The 17,114-nt window shown below is 43.2% G+C and overlaps 1 protein-coding gene across 2 annotated transcripts in view; it reads right to left on the bottom strand.

Moving 5' to 3' along the window:
* The window catches only part of LOC123749683 (NGFI-A-binding protein homolog), a 359,667-nt gene extending 351,795 nt beyond the window's left edge, over positions 1–7,872 (bottom strand). The window contains exon 1 of one of the 2 annotated variants that reach the window (XM_069318033.1): positions 7,646–7,872. The gene's annotated coding sequence lies outside the window, so the exon portion shown is untranslated. The remainder of the gene's footprint in view (positions 1–7,645) is intronic. The other variant, XM_069318036.1, reaches the window with a different exon arrangement.
* Positions 7,873–17,114: the final 9,242 nt, after the last annotated feature.

Raw genomic sequence — 17,114 nt, 5'->3', positions numbered from 1 at the left:
AACCTTTTCCACTACCGTCCATGGGATGGGTACGAGGTGTATGAACAACAATGAACAAAGCATAACAAACAAAACACTAAGATCAAGAGCCGGGCGCCTGCTCCTTGGGAACACGTCCAACAAAATAGTCTTCCCAGCCTAACCAACGCACCATCACTGGCCACAATTCTCTCAAGTGCCGCATGCAAAATATTCCACTCAACACAAATCCAAATGTCTGAATTTCCCCAAAGTCTGGATTTTTAAGCATATGCATGAAATTACCATAATCACACAGTCGACACAAACTGTAAATAAACAATTAGGGCAAAATGCTAATATTAAATCGCTACAAATACACTTTTTTTCCCGGCGGAACTGCGCCAAAAAAAAGAGCAAAAAAAAAACAACAACTAAATATTGGAGCATTGGAGCGTAAACGGATTATCCACGAGAAATATATAGCTTTGCCACACTAGTGCCACATTAAACGCTCAACAAGGATAATGTGTGAATAATTGCGGGGTAAAAATAGTGGGCCAGGTATTATGGTAACGACACTCACTGACCGGACCCGCAGCACACCACCCGACAAATGGCCCCAGTTACTTCACTTTTTTTACGCCTCCACGGGGGAAAAAATATAGATGAAATAAATTCAGTTGGGCAGCAGTGTGGCGGGCGCGTCATGAACAACTTTATACTCTCCTGGCGTACTGGGTTAGAGATGGGACGAGGGTCTATTATATTTTATATATATATATATATATATATATATATATATATATATATATATATATATATATACATATATATATATATATATATATATATATATATATAAGCTATTTTACACTGGCTATTAGTATGCTTCAAAAGAATCGGGGTTAATTATATGCAAAGTTCTGTCACAGAGCTACTTTGCTCAATTTAGATACTAACATTCTAAAACTATAGTTTTTGTGTTAAAGAATAAGTAAGGTGCTTGGTGTTAAGCTTCCCGTCTCCCCTCAGTGAAGAACTACTCTCTCCCCCTTCCCCCTCTCAATGAATAGGAATGTTACTGTTGGCCTTTTCTCGTCTACCTGTGGGTGACTGAAAAGATGTGTGCCTGTATTCACCTAGCTGTGCTGTCGAGGTGATCTTCAGCTATTGGGTCCTTCCTTTCAACCTTTCAATCAACAAGTACACAGGTTTACGAGCCCTCTGTGTTCTGAAGCTGTTTGGAGTTTGCTCAAACCCTACACGTCTTGGCTCATTCCATTTGTTTACAACCATGACAGTGAAAAAACTATAATATTCCAATGGCTCATTCGGGTACTTAGTTTTTACTACTCAATACCCTGTCAACTACAATAAGTATTATATGTGTGGAGATCATGGCTTCAGTGTGTGTATTTACTATTTGTGCCAGCAGGATCGAACTGTCAACTCTCTTGGACGCCGCCTTTCTAAGAGTCGGTGTGATGTACTACTGTAATTACCCAAGTGTAGTTACAGGGCAAGAGCTGGGCTCGTGGTGTCCTGTTTTTTCCAGCACTCGTTGTCATAGGACGCTTTGAAACTACCTTACAGTTTTGGCCTCCACCACCTTCGCACTTAACTTGTTCCAACCCTCTACCACTGTCCAACCCCCCCCCCCCCCCGGCCCCACACCAAAAAAAAAAACGGCGCCTTTGTTTCCTTAGCTTCAGTCTATGATCTTTTTGTTCATAAAGATGTAGGTTTCAAGAATTCTTCTTTATCAGTTTTGTAGATACCTTTTACTATTTTGTACATAGTGATAATGTCGCCTTTTTTTCCTTCTTCTATCTTCTACTTTTAGTATATTTAACACCTCTAGCCTCTCCTCGTTGCTTTTGTTTTTCAGTTCGGAAGCCATTTAATAGCATGTCTTTGCACCTTTTTCAGTTTATACTTTTTCCAGTTCTAGAGATATGGGCACAAAACAACCGCTGAAGATTCCAATTTTGGTCACCTTACCTTGAGGTTACCTTGAGATTGTTTCGGGGCTTAGCGTCCCCGTCCCCCACGTAAACAGAGCAGAACAACATCGGATAGGAAAAAAAGGTCGCAATAACTTTCACAGTCGTGTAACAGTCAGACAACGGTGAAGCAACAGAACCGGCCAACGGTGAAGCAACAGAGAGCTACGGAAATATCAGACAACAGCGGGACCACTGACACCCGTGGAAATAATATCGACCTGCGATAGATTGACACAATTGGACAATTGACACACCCGTGTCAGAAAATGGAACAGCTGTATAATAAGATAAATAGAAGCTCAGAGCAATACTTGATGACTCTGTAACAACAACAGTGAAACAATGTTTGACAACCTTAAACATCTGGCAAGTCGTTGAAGAAGCAGTTGAACAGTGCTGGAATGCGACAAAACAAGTACAACAGTGAAGGAATATTCGGACTACAATAGACCAAAAGGTTCACCCATGGTACAGGGCTGGGACAAATGAACAGCGTTGGAATAAGATGGACAGAACTGGAACATATTAACAGGGTTGGAGCAGGGTTTGAATAAAGGAGCAAGACTGAAACTGGGCTGGAACAAAGGACCAAGGCTGGAACAAATAAGCAGAGCTTGAACAGGACTGGAACATATTAACAGGGCTGGAACAAAACTGGAAACATATTAACAGGGCTGTAACATAACTGGAACATATTAACAGGGCTGGAACAAAACTGGAACATATTAACAGGGTTGGAACAAAAGAACAGGTTTGGAACTAGACAGGAAGTGAACTGGAATATTTGAATAGGGCTGGAACAGGGTTTGAACAAAGGAGTAAGACTGAAACAGGATCGAGATGGAACAAGACCGGAACACAGTAATAAGGCCGAAGCAAAAGAACAAGACTGGAACAAAAGAACAGAACTGAAATGGCTGGAATAAAGGTTCATCAATAGACATGAATATTTTCATTTACATAACACCAAACAGGTCTTAAAAGGAATAACAAAAATAGGATATGAATTACATTAGAACAAGAATGAGGCAACCGTAAAAGGAATATGAACATACCAATTAAACAAAATTACATGATTCCAGAGATGATAGCTTTAGAATAAACGATAATAATGATAACACTTCGCCATGAAACCGCTCTGAGCCGCGATTCATCAAGCATTCACATGTCCACATACAAAACCTGTACACCGTTCTTAACTCATGGCGGCTAAGGTTGCCTTTACTGAACACGTTTATGGGGTTCCGAAGCACTACGAGGCTGCCTGTCTGTAACAACAATAACCAAGGGAGGGAAAACGAGCTCGTAGGGTTTCGGAGCTCGTATACTAAGTGAACACTTCAGTAAGTGCTTGATCAATCCTGGTGCTTATGGTATTAGCAACCTAACAATCTGAGATCATAACATAGGGAGTATTGAGAGGTCAAGAATATACAACGGCGCACCAAAGAATAGGAATGTGACAAAAAAACATGAATGTGACAGAAAACAGAACTGTGACAAACAACATGAATGTGGTAGCGATCAGAACTGTGACAAAGAACAGAACTGTGACAATGAATACGACTGTGGCAAAATAAAACAGGACTGTGACAAAGAACAGGACTATGGCAAAGTATAGAATTGTGAAAAAAACAGGACTGTGACAGAGAACAGAATTATGGCAAAAACTAGATCTGTGGCAAAGAACAGTGTTGACAAAAACAGGACTATAACAAAGAATACGACTGGCAAAGAACAGGACAGTGACAAAGAACAGGACTATGGCAAAGAATAAAACTGCCAAAGAAGAGGAAAGTGGCAAAGAACATGGGCTTCAGGTAGAGCACCTCAAAAAGGAGAATAAGCAACACATTTATACACCAAAAAGCGGAGTGCAGCGAACAGAAAACAGCGACAAGGGGATGGATGTACAGACCAGAGAACAATGAAATAGGCATGAAGTAAGAAACGTTGACGAGAGATGATGCACTACAGCAGACCAACGATAGCCCTGAGGGAACACATAGACACAACATAGACGATAGACTATGTAGCAAGTTAGAGCAAAACAACAATGCACATAGATAAAGTTCGGCAGAAAACGGAACACAAGAAAGGTAGAGGTTTAGAGTTCTACAGCATGTTGAACAGCAAAAAAAAAAACAAAGTCAAACAAAGATAGAACACGAAACATCGAGAGTTCAACTGTAGTATTTTACCAGGAAACATCATAGGCAAATGTGACGTAATTTTATAGCATTGACATATTCTCATACAATGAGCCAAATATTAAAATCTTAGCATAACTTAACACATAATTACACTGTATACATTTTGATACAAAAAAATATACTGTATATATTTTACTCAACCTGAAGAAAACAAATACTAATTTAACCTAAAAAAAAAGTTAATTTAGTAAGAAGAGCTCAAATACTGATCAAAAATCGCCTCTCTGCATAAACATGCATAGTGGGTACGCCCTTGTTCGGCTTGGGGAAATATAAATAAAAAAGACCTGGCCAGGGCGAGGGAGAGCACCGTCAATGCATCCAAGTTGCAACCCACAAAAAACTTAGTGTGACAGTGGGCAGGAGGCGGCGGCAGCGGCGGCGATAGTGGTTCCCTCCGGCGGGATTTTTAAATTCAAAGTGCAACTGTTTCTCGCCAACTGTTGATCTGAACGGTGCCTAGTCTTAGCCACTTTGGTATGGTATTCTCTCAAGTCGGGGAGGGGGAGGTTGATCGTTAGTAAGGATGTGATGGTAACTGGTGCAGGGGAAGTATCGTTTCCTCGGGTAGTTAGCATTCAACAGTGCATAAGCCAGGTTGGGTTGTCTTACTATGGAATACGCGTGGTTACATATGCATTGGTGGTATATTTAAAGTGATGTAAGTTAAACTTTATGTTTATATCATATATTTGTGTATCCATGTGTATATGTTCGCGTGTATATCCACAACATAAACACACATATCTGCCACTTATTCTCTTCTGCGAGGCAATGGGCCCTCCTGCTTAGATTCTTTTTTCGTAGCTATTTGGACTATCGTACATATAATGACGTAATGGACAATTAAATAGTAGAATTTGTTACTATTAACTTTATGGTGTCCGGTAAAAATAAAGCTAAAAAACTAAGTTAAATATTCTTAGGCCTAGTACAGTCCAGCACATATATGTACATTAGGCCTCAGATAGCTTGTATTAGGCCTAGGATGGTTAAGTTGGGGTTTATTAGCAATATAAATACAAAACCTTTTCCAGATTATCCAAATTCAATAGTACCAAATTATACTTTCTAATTGTCCATAAATGTACGATGGTGTATATATATATATATATATATATATATATATATATATATATATATATATATATATATATATATATATATATTACTAAGAGAGATGGATAGTTTTAATACATTTCGAACCCTTGTGTTTCCATTTGTCGTCAATATTTATTATGATAATTTCTGGTAGAATATTTTGTAACTGCGGGGTGGCTGCCAATTTCGTATCATTCCAATTCATTTGTATCTTGATTACTTCGTCGTATACAATTATTTCATTATGATATTTTCCTTAGGAATTAAATGTACAACAATCAGTTGGCAGAGATAGCAAGCGAGGCACGCGTGAATGGTCCTCTCCCGGCTGGGGACACATCGCTGCTTCCGTTCACTATTCATCAATTAAGCTATTAATTAGTAATTAGATATCTCAAATTTAATGCAATGAAATTATACCATATTTTAAGAATGTGCGGGAAATATGCCCGAAACGCTCTACGTATTAGTGGCCTTATATAACTTACATTGTGTCTGTGAATGAATAACTTACATTCTCATTTGTATTTGAGAATACAAATTCTCCGCTGTACTGTATTATATTTCAAATGCAATTGATATAAATTTTATTATATAAATTAATAAACAAATCTAGTATTATTATTGTTGTTGTTATTATTATTATAAACAATAGGTATATAACTGGGGTATATTGCTGGGTTAAAATGTCCACCACCACGAACTCAAAAAGAAACTTCCCAGTCTTCAAATACAACAATAACGAGACATGACGAAATGCTTCTCAGGATATAATGTTAAAATTTGTTATACAAAATGTATATGTAAATTAATAATAAAATAAACTGACATTTTTTTACACTTTAGGCTAAAATATCTCTAACGATCCTAATAGTTCCAAATAATTATTAAACTATTAATATTAGGCATTCATTATTTATTCAAATGATTCGCTGTTAAAAATAACCCAAGATAAATATTATTGGTTTCATCCGAATTCAATGTAAAACAGAACCATCCCAAGTAATAGGTCAATAAATACACAGGCGGCCGAACGAGCTTAACACCCCACCACTGTATAACCCACAAAAAGACTAGTGTCCTAAAGTTGAACACGGAAAAAGAGCACAGTAAAAGAGCAGCCCTTGCCGCTAGAGGCTACCCTCTGCTGGCCTAGTCCCGCTTAATTACCCAGTCTGGTATACAGCATGCGGCTCTGATCAGCCAAGCAAGCCCTTGCCTCACCAGTTAGCCTAGCAAGTCCCTGCCTTAACAGTCAGCCTAGCAAGCTCCTTCTTCGCCAGTCAATCTAGTCATCCCCTACCTCACCAATTAGCCTAGTAAACCCCTGCCTCGCTAGTCAGGCTGGCAACCCTCTGCCTTGCTAGTCAGCCTATCAAGCCCCTACTCGCCAGTTAGCCTAGCAAGCCCCTTTTACCACGTTATACAGCCTAGCAAGCCCCTTTTACCACGTTAGACAGCCTAGCAAGCCCCTTTTACCACGCTAGACAGCCTATCAAGCCCCTTTTACCACGTTAGACAGCCTAGCAAGCCCCTTTTACCACGTTAGACAGCCTAGCAAGCCCCTTTTACCACGCTAGACAGCCTAGCAAGCCCCTTTTGCCATCTAGACAGCCTAGCAAGCCCCTTTTACCATCTAGACAGCCTAGCAAGCCCTTTATACCATGCTAGACAGCCTAGCAAGCAAGTCAACCAGTTTCCACTCTTGTTCAAATTACTTCGCTGGCGTCATGCAGTGCGGCCAGCGTGCCAAGCACACAAGTGCTCTGGGGAAAGTCTCCATATAACATGGTCAACAATCGGGATATTCGCTTTTAACGATATGTAAATGTAAATGCCAACATTTTCAAACGTGTAACTGTGCGTGTGACTCGTAATTAAGAGAGTAATGTAAAAACTATGGTGGTTGGTTGCGAGGCGTGCATCAAGGAGAGGGGAACTGAGGGGAATTGTGGCCAGTCCCCTCCACCTTGCACACTCGCATGCACAAGCACCCTAACACACACCTACACACACTCCTCACCACGCTTCCTCGCAATGCGCCAGCGTTGCATTCTGCTTGTGCATACGGGGTAGCGTGAGAGGGGGAAGGTGAGAAGAAGGGAGAGGGGAGAGCGAGAGAGAGAGAGAGTGAGAGAGAGGGAGGGAGGGGACACAAGAGAGGGGCTGTGCTTGCAGGCACACCCACCCCAACACCCAGTGATGGTCCCAGGCACACACACAACACCATCCCTCTCGCTGCTGCATTCACAACACCTCCTCAACTTGTGACGTCATGGCTGCGTATTGATCCAAAGCAAAACCGCCATCATCCAAAGTTGAAGAGGAGTTGAGATCTTGCAGCACGACCCATCAACCACTCACCTCAAAAACGACGACCAGAAACCGGTTAGTTGTGTGACGAGTGGTAGCGTGGTGGCGGGCCGGTGTTGGGGGGGAGCTCCCTGCAGAAGGTGGCCAAGGGTTTTACCGGTGGTGCAGGAGGGCGGTGCGGCCGGGAGGTGCAGGAGAGCGGTGGTGGCGGCTGCTAGCAAGACTCGACATAAGAAGACGCCAAGCAAAAACCCTCCCCACCCCACGGTCTGTGTCTTAGCCTCCCCCGCGCCCTAAGAGGTGATCGCGCCTGATGCTCGATGGACTCCTCGCCACTCCCTATCCCACCTTCTCATAACATATACCACTATTTTATTGTCCCAATCTGTTCTCTGGTGTTGCTTACGTGAATATGTGTTGTGGGTATATATAATTATTTGAGAGGATATGACATATTATATTGTATCGGGCGTCATCTTGAGACCTTTGGCAGCTCTTCCCTGACAACACTTCAGAGACGAGGGGTGGGACGCTCCACGGCCCGCCCACCAGATTGCCAGCAACCAATCACGGCGCGGGAGAGATGGACTTTGAATTAAAAGGAGGATGGTGATTGGTTGATGCTAATATAAGGGATATCTGATTTATGCCGCTGGCACTGACAGTTGTTTTATATTTGTTCCAAAATTAGCATAGGTTAATAACAGTATTAATAATTTGAATTTCGTTGAATATCGTGAAAAGCACCTTGAAGTAAGAAACTATCTTAAAAGAACATTAAGATCGGGGCATAAAAACGGAAGAAACTCTGCTAAAACCACTTCAAACAAAGATGAAAAAAGCACTAATTGGCAGACACGGGCTTGTCATCTCCACCGCACACCCCGCCACTAACTTCCAACTTCGGGTAATTCTTGTTAAGGACAGTGAAGCCTCGTCGTTAAGACCAGCCAGCCAGCGCAGCCTCGGCAGCCCACACACCTCCTGCAGCCCGCCCAAGACACGTCCAGCCCACAGCGTTCACTCAAGCAGTCAAGTGTCAGCCACACCACCAAACTACGTCTCCAGCTTTCTACGGCGAGCCACACCACCCTGCCACACCCATCCCTCTCACTCTACTGGCAACCAAGCCCAGATTACCCTATTTTGTCCACACCAGCCAGGCTGGCCCACACCACCCAGTCTGGTCCACACCGCCCAGGCTGGTCCACACCACCCAGGCTGGTCCACACCACCCAGGCTGGTCCACACCACCCAGCCTGGTCCACACCACCCAGGCTGGTCCACACCACCCAGGCTGGTCCACACCGCCCAGGCTGGTCCACACCACCCAGCCTGGTCCACACCACCCAGGCTGGTCCACACCACCCAGGCTGGTCCACACCGCCCAGGCTGGTCCACACCACCCAGCCTGGTCTACACCACCCAGGCTGGTCCACACCACCCAGGCTGGTCCACACCACCCAGGCTGGTCCACACCGCCCAGGCTGGTCCACACCACCCAGCCTGGTCTACACCACCCAGGCTGGTCCACACCACCCAGCCTGGTCCACACCACCCAGGCTGGTCTACACCACCCAGGCTGGTCCACACCGCCCAGGCTGGTCCACACCGCCCAGCCTGGTCTACACCACTCAGGCTGGTCCACACCACCCAGGCTGGTCCACACCACCCAGGCTGGTCCACACCACCCAGCCTGGTCTACACCACCCAGGCTGGTCCACACCACCCAGGCTGGTCCACACCACCCAGGCTGGTCCACACCACCCAGGCTGGTCCACACCACCCAGCCTGGTCCACACCACCCAGGCTGGTCCACACCACCCAGGCTGGTCCACACCGCCCAGGCTGGTCCACACCACCCAGGCTGGTCCACACCACCCAGGCTGGTCCACACCGCCCAGGCTGGTCCACACCACCCAGCCTGGTCTACACCACTCAGGCTGGTCCACACCACCCAGGCTGGTCCACACCACCCAGGCTGGCCCACACCACCCAGCCTGGTCCACACCACCCAGGCTGGTCCACACCACCCAGGCTGGTCCACACCACCCAGGCTGGTCCACACCACCCACCCTGGTCCACACCACCCAGCCTGGTCTACACCACTCAGGCTGGTCCACACCACCCAGGCTGGTCCACACCACCCAGCCTGGTCTACACCACTCAGGCTGGTCCACACCACCCAGCCTGGTCCACACCACCCACCCTGGTCCACACCACCCAGGCTGGTCCACACCACCCAGCCTGGTCCACACCACCCAGGCTGGTCCACACCACCCAGCCTGGTCCACACCACCCAGGCTGGTCCACACCACTCAGGCTGGTCCACACCACCCACCCTGGTCCACACCACCCACCCTGGTCCACACCACCCAGGCTGGTCCACACCACCCAGGCTGGTCCACACCACCCAGGCTGGTCCACACCACCCAGGCTGGTCCACACCACCCAGCCTGGTCCACTCCACCCACCCTGGTCCACACCACCCAGGCTGGTCCACACCACCCAGCCTGGTCCACACCACCCAGGCTGGTCCACACCACCCAGGCTGGTCCACACCACCCAGCCTGGTCTACACCACTCAGGCTGGTCCACACCACCCAGCCTGGTCCACACCACCCAGGCTGGTCCACACCACCCAGGCTGGTCCACACCACCCAGCCTGGTCTACACCACTCAGGCTGGTCCACACCACCCAGCCTGGTCCACACCACCCAGCCTGGTCTACACCACCCAGCCTCGTCCACACCACCCACCCTGGTCTACACCACTCAGGCTGGTCCACACCACCCAGCCTGGTCCACACCACCCAGGCTGGGCCACACCACCCGGTGTGACCGGATGAATCAATTGACACCCACACTACCAACTGAAGCACTCCACACCCACACTACCCCCCATACACAACATCGTGCGACCCCACACCATCATACGCCCCTACCTCATCCTACAGTTCACAACACTCAGAAGCTAAGCTCATAAAACAACCACAAGCACCCACAACCAAACTTCACAACAACACCACCCTCCACAACCTTCACTATACCACAACACTCACACGCAGCTCACCATTACACATTTAGAATTATATTCCGCGCCCCATAATGCCACCCAGTGTCTCCACAACACCATCCTTCACCGTTCAGCACCATACTACACCCCAGCACCATCCTCCACTTCAGCACCATCCTCCACCTTTGCACCATCCTACACCGCTAGCATCATCTTAATCTCCCACGTAACATCCTACACCCCAGCACCATCTTACACCCCTGCATCACCTATGGTGGTTGCAGGAGTGTAAGCACCCCTGCACCCCCTTACACCACAACATCCTCCTACACCCCCAGCAACATCCTACATCCTCCACCAAAATCCTTGACCCCCCATCAACTTTCTACACCACCCAGCACCATCCTACCCCCACCAGTAACATCCTACATTCTCAGTAGCATCCTACACCCCCATCAACATCCTACGCCACCCATCATCCCCCCAACAAGATCCTACACCCCAGCAACATCCTTCACCACCCAGCAACATCCCACATCCCCCCACCCCACCCCTTCGACCCAAGGCCGCACCAGGTTTCATATAATAACAGACTTTTTTCGCGAATTTTCATCAGCTGTGGGATTTTATTGGGAAAAATGAATGAAGCGGTTAGAGTGCTTCACTTGCTTTTTCGCTCACTGCAACCCGTTAAATAATTTCTGGAGGTTAAGCACAAAGGTGACTAAAGTCATTTTTATTTCGCTGGACTTTTATATCTCCAAGTTTTAAGATATATGACAATGTGTAATCTTATGCTCATCATCACTTTTACACGTGGGCCGCCTGGGTGTTTTGTATTAAGGTAATTGCTAATTACGTTGTCAAAATTATATTGCATACTTCCGCTAAACCAGATTTATTCAATTTTGTTGTTGTGTGTGTGTTTAGGGAAGTATTGAGAGTATATCGATATCTGTGATAAGTTTACAGAACCGTTGTTCGCTGGCGTCTGTAAACAGTTGGGTCTTGTGACCTGACCAGCGTCCAATATGAAGCGGTTTTTTCCTAACTATAGGCGTAATAGGCTTTTTCTTTTTTTCCTAACTTTTTTTCCTAAGCTTTTTTCCTAACTATAGGCGTATAGGCTTGGTGCTTTCTCCTGGTAGCTGCCTTCCTACATTTTTCCCCTAACCACAAGCGCACGCACCTAGTTAACCCCATATGCAGATGAAGAGTCATCTGCATATGCCTGCAGACATAAAACTAGTTAACTTTACTGGTTAACCCAGTAAATCTATCGAGGACGATTCTCACTAATACGGGCAAGCGTCAATATTGAGTGGTTTTAATTTTGCTACAGCATCAAAATTCTGATTTTTATGGTCGAGAGCGTCTAAATGGCGGTGCTGTAAGAGAGAACTACCAGGTACCCGCAAATTGTGTTTGTAGACAAGGGGCCAGATTCACGAAGCAGTTACGCAAGCACTTACGAACCTGTACATCTTTTCTCAACCTTTGGCGGCTTTATTTACAATTATTAAACAGTTAATGAGCTCCGAAGCACCTGGAGGCTGTTTATAACAATAACAACAGTTGATTGGCAAGTTTTCATGCTTGTAATCTGTTGAATAAATGTAATCAAAGCCATCAAAGATTGAGGAAAGATGTACAAGTTCGTAAGTACTTGCGTAACTGCTTCGTGAATCTGGCCCAAGGCTCCCAACGGACAAAGTTATTTATCCACGACACACCTTACTAGTGTGCGGTGGTGGACCTGACAACAGTTTCTCCCACTCTACGTCATCGCTACTCATAAGGCAAGGGAATTATCAGGAGAAAGCGCCAAGCCATAACGACTATATAACACTTGGAAGGGAACCCGGGATAAAGATTTGGCATGGAATGAGGGAGAAAGCCTAACCCAACACCACCTAGACTAACCAAATTAAAATATAATTTTGTTTTATATATGATACTATATATATTTGGTGCCCGGATGCGCCAGCATCCTCATCTCCCCGTTCCATCCTCTATCCCAATCATCCCCCTCTCCATCGTTATCCCTCCCACCTCTCCATTTCCCTCTCCACTAACATCCACCACTTCCCACCTCTTCCAACTCGAATGAATTTATGTTTATAATTTTTTTCTAAACATGAATATACAGATGGTATAAGCGTAAAATCTACGGAAAAACATGCCTGATTTGATTTTAGATTTTGTGAAAATAGCAGGAAGAGAGCCAAATAAAGATGCCGATATTTCATAAAGCATGACACTTGGGCCGACCCCGGCTGGCCTATGATATTCAGGTATCCCCGCCCATGCTTCATGTGTGAAAATTGGCCTCCTGCTTTGGACTGAAAGACAGACATCTTATTTTATATATTGATGATATACTAGGTGTGTGACGTCACTATGACGTCATAATTTTATTCCGGCTCGGGTTATGGGTGGTACTGGGAGGAGCAGCCACGGCTCGCTCTCCCTGTAGCCACTACCACCACAGCACTTTCTCTCGATTTCCCACTATAAAAAATACAGCTGTTTTTCTAAACGAAAAACGTATGAGCCAAGCAACCCACCTAAGCATCGAGACCGATGCATAGAAAGTGTCAATATTTCAGTGCTTTAATTGTTATTGATACGTCGCATATTTAACGGATTGGTAGATTCCTTTAAAAGCTTCAATGTATTAGGTGAAAGGATGGGTTGGTGGCCCGGCGTGCTGCCAGGAATATCTAAATTTCCTTGGACAGGTTTGGGTAACCATCTAGGTTTCTAGGACGAGCGGTACTCACTAAGATACTTCAACCATTACTAGAACACTAGTTCCCAAACGTTTTCGTCGGCGGACTAAGATTTAAAACCACACAGACCCAGCGACGCAATGGTACCTTTTCAACTCCGCAGCAAATTTCCGTGGCGCAGTACACATGGTCACCCCCCCCCCCCCCCGAAAGGTCACGGGTTCAATTCCCGCCGTAGGACAAAACTGCGCAATGTTTCCTTTCGTCAAATGCATCTGTTCACCTAGCAATAAATATGTACCTGGGAAATAGGCAACTGTTGTGGGTTGCATCGTGGAGAAGGTCAGTAGTAGACCTAAGGGAACCTCGCTAAGCCTAACAGGCTTCCTGTACCTGCCCAGGACAAACCAAAACAATTTATTGTATAATATTTACAGGAAATATCAGGGAACCAAAATTAGACTCAATTGTTCATTTTCTCAAAAAACGTTATTTCTAAATAACGTTCAACTGTCGACGAAAAACAGCTGTAAGCGCTACTTTATATGAAATTAGTAGAAATATATAAACATGAATTTGCTTCCCCCTTAATACTGACGCTTTTTGGGCCTAATGAGTCTCTGCTCTGGTAAGTTAGGTGAGTAGCCTAGGTTTTGACGCTTTTCGTTAGGCTAATCCATTACATTTTTTACGGAGGGAAAACCGAGAGAACGGGCTGGATTGTGAACACAAACTCCTCGTTTTGTGTAGCGTCCACGATGCAATTACATCTTCTTAATCACCTAGCCGACCTTATTATCTAGACTCTTAGAGTGAGAGAGAGCGCGGCGAAGAGCGTGCTCAAGATTCAATCTATTTCTTACTTTAGTTTTGATGGTCGCAAGGCTTGAGAAGTTTGAGTCACAGAGACACGTCGTTAGGAAAGGCAGCAGAGTTTGCTCAGTTTCCAGGCTGAAAATCACCTTATCTTGGGCCCGGGAACTTGAACATAGAAGTTGGACAATATCTTGCAGTAAGTTTTCTCGATCCAGTAGGTAGCGAATCGCGATACGGCCGGGATTGATCTTAACACTGGCTTATCCAGTGTTTAGGATTATCGGTACTATCGGTAATAATGATTAGGATTATCCTAATCCACTTCCCACCATGGCTGGGCTCCACTACTGCACACAACAGAGTAATTCGTTCACTCCAGGGCATGATTCTTGAAGAAAAAACTAATTGAAAATGCTCCTTGTTACGGCTGACAGTGAGGCGCAACATACGATTTCTTGAATAATGTATTCTCGTCCGGAGTACCGCACGAAAACCCTGAACTGAGCATATTCTCTTATATCGACAGATTGCTATACTCTATTTGGGAAGAAAATATCCTTGTTATTTTTCTAGCTCGTCAGAATTAGAACCAAAATATCCGTATAGATTTGAAACATTCGCTGTTTGATACTGTTATTGGAATTAAGTATTTTTCCAAATTGTTTCATCACTGACTACAAATTGTCCTTGCATTTGGCTTTGCATATTCTTCTACATGGTTTGAGGCTTTTTGCACTATGTTAATTTCTAGCCCAACTCAAAAGATTTTGACACTATCTCTTTTCTCTCATATTTGGAGTTTGACAATAAATGTCAATACAGAATCGACATGTATTAATACAAACCATTATGTATCTGAGCCAATTTTAAACGACGGATCTGGATTACTGAAACAATAATATGTTTTGAAATGCCAGCAAATCACAAACTATAACACTTCATAACTTTGTGAGTTTTTTTCTTCCAACAATCTGAATGACGCACAATAATCAACAAATGCTCTGTTACAAATTTGAGGAAAATTAGAAATAACAATAAAATAAATCAACTTCTTAATGGCAATTTAAATATACATTAAATACCTAAACCCGAAAGAATTTCTACATCACAAGTCCACCTACAACAAATTCTGATTTCACAACAATGGACAGAAAATGGCGTATTTTTCTGAAGGAACATCAAATAATAAAGTAAAATAATACTGTGCATATTTGTTGTCAGATATCTTATGTCAAACAAATAATATAGACTAACGTTTCAGCCACGCGCACAATTTATATTGTGACTGGGAATATTTTATATGTTCATACTTGTAATGCTTTTAGCCATCAAGTTCCCGTGATTATTTTAGTAGTTGGCGGGAGGCTCTCGCCACCCTGGGGTTGGGAACCTAGTCCCAAGAAACATGATTATACCGAATTATATACAAAAAATTCTTACCTCAGGAAGATGTGGACTCTGGACCATTGGAGTGGCAAGCCTGCTACCATAACAATTCGACCTCCTGCCTGGAATTGTTAGAATTTACTCTGGTGAGAGTATTGACAAATATATTGTGCTATTCCTCTACTTTAACAATAATATATTAATAATAATAATGTGCTGTACAACGATTTAAACAGATTTCAACATTCCCTATAATATAATGTACTGTGAGAACTTATATATATATATATATATATATATATATATATATATATATATATATATATATATATATATATATATATATATATATATATTGCTTTATCAAGTTCGCTGTTGATCAAGTCAAAACGAATGATTAATTTCCAGTCAAGGCTTGGCGTGAGGTATAGCTCACCCCCCCACCCCCTCTCTCTCTCTCTCTCTCTCTCTCTCTCTCTCTCTCTCTCTCTCTCTCTCTCTCTCTCTCTCTCTCTCTCTCTCTCTCTCTCTCTAAGACAATTACTTGAAAGCCCAAGGTCTGTTCAAAATTTAAACATACGAAAATTATTAAAAAAATAATGTAACTGATAAGAATCCAAACACCTGCTTAAAATCATCTGTATTAAGCAAAACTTTTTGAAAAAAACATAAGAATTAATTATCACATTTAAAATAGTACATGAATATATAATCTTAATCATTTTATGGTTGGTAGTGACTGAGGTAGATTACCTTAAAATCTGAATAAATAATGAAAACCCATCTTTTGTTCTATCCCACAACCGAACAGAATGGCCCACAACTGTGCTTTCCCGGACGTCGAAGGTCTCCTGTCTTTCAACAACAGTTTTATAAGCTTTGTTAGAAAATATGTCAAATAAATTTATTAGAAATGAACGGCCCTTATTAAAGCTATGATGTGAATACGAATATGCTGTGTATGAATGGTATTTGAGATTAATATAAGGCAATGTCTTCCTAAATTATCACAAGAACCCAAGGCAGTGTTCTAAAATTATCACAAGAACCCAAGGCAGTGTTCTAAAATTATCACAGGAACCCAAAAGTTTCAAACAAAAATACAACCTTCTAACCTCAGGCCTAAATGACTAATATTAAAAGAAAAAATAGCTGGCACTTTTTTTTTATATTCAGCAAAATTACCGCCCAAATACAAATTTAAAATAAAATCGTTCTGTAAGCTGAAAATATAAAAAGAACATTGTATTATGCTGATTAATATACTAAATTTGAAAGCAATTACATCGTTGAGGCAATGACCAAAATACACGTAAAATATATATATATATATATATATATATATATATATATATATATATATATATATATATATATATATATATATATATATATATATATATATATGTATATATATATATATATATATATATATATATATATATATATATATATATAAGGAAGTATATTTTTTTATATTAACCCCCCAAAACTTGAGCCTATATAAAAACTATACTCCCAACCTTAAACCTTGTAAGCGCCTTACAGCTGAGTAGACAGCGCTTCGGATT

Source organism: Procambarus clarkii, chromosome 89, assembly GCF_040958095.1.
Source record: "Procambarus clarkii isolate CNS0578487 chromosome 89, FALCON_Pclarkii_2.0, whole genome shotgun sequence".
Lineage (NCBI taxonomy): Eukaryota > Metazoa > Arthropoda > Malacostraca > Decapoda > Cambaridae > Procambarus > Procambarus clarkii.
The sequence above is the reverse complement of the archived record's forward strand: the minus strand, read 5'-3'. Positions and strand labels throughout refer to the sequence as shown.